Raw genomic sequence first — 1,124 nt, 5'->3', positions numbered from 1 at the left:
GAGAGAGAGAGAGAGAGAGAGAGAGAGAGAGAGAGAGAGAGAGAGAGAGTGTGTGTGTGTGTCTAGTCCAGCTATTTCACTTTTACCTGTCATTTCTCCCCCAAATGGGTCGTGCGTTTCCGCGGTCGGGTTTCCTCTACGTCCCACCCGGGGCGGCCGGCGCGCCCCGGCTGAGCCTGTGGCTGCGCCCCACAGGGCCGATCTGGTTCAGCCACCTACCGGTCAATCGGGCTATAAATCTCAATTATTTTGTGCCTCATCGATGCCGCCGTCATCATGCCAGTCAAATTCATTTCCTGATGTTTGTTCGTTTCCCCCTTACCGCTGTTTATGAAATAAGTAATGGCTGGCAAATGAATGTGGACCCTGCGTTGTGGCTCCTATGTGGCACATATTGATATCTAAATGTGTCCACCACAATCATCACAATTACCTGAGGCCAATGTTGTTGCATTACGTGTCAAAGAGCCACCAAACAAAAGGTGGTCCATTTTAGACCATTTCACGATAGAGTGTTTCATTCTTTTCCAAAACTCCTTTGAATGGTGGACTTTTTGGCAGGGTACAATGCATTGAATTATTGACCGTGCATGCCGTCGATAAATTTATCATTTACTTTTTGTTTTAAAAGAAAGTACGTGTAGTTTATTTGTCCGAGTGTAGGGCGGGGCCGCCTGCTTGTGCCCTCCGTTATGTAAAGGCTCGGCCAGCTCGACAGGTCGTAGGCCACCGCCACCGCGCGCCTGACCACCGCGCCACGCCACGCCACGCCCGCTGATTTACGCATATGTATGCCTGGCCTTTTCCTGTTTGCTTCCCTCCTCTAGTCTCTTAGTCCAGTGCCCCAGAAATGAACCGCGGCGGCCCGAGCGCCACGCCGCGCCACGCCACCCCGGCGGCACCATCACGCACAGTGGTCACTCGGGCGTATGCGCGGGCCGGCGCTCGGCGGGGCCGCCGAGCCCAGCTGGAGCCTGGCCGCCGCCGGAGCCAACGGCTTCGTGTGACAGCGGGACGAGTAGGAAACTGAGCTCCAGGAGGTGGGGCGGCTGCAGCCAGGCCCGTCGCAGCCCGGCGGTGACCCAGTAGTGACAGCGCCCCGGCCAGAACGTGGCCCCGCCCCG

Source organism: Frankliniella occidentalis, unplaced genomic scaffold (assembly GCF_000697945.3).
Source record: "Frankliniella occidentalis isolate FOCC.00 unplaced genomic scaffold, Focc_3.1 Scaffold54, whole genome shotgun sequence".
NCBI classification, from domain to species: domain Eukaryota; kingdom Metazoa; phylum Arthropoda; class Insecta; order Thysanoptera; family Thripidae; genus Frankliniella; species Frankliniella occidentalis.
This window is presented reverse-complemented; position numbering follows the sequence as displayed.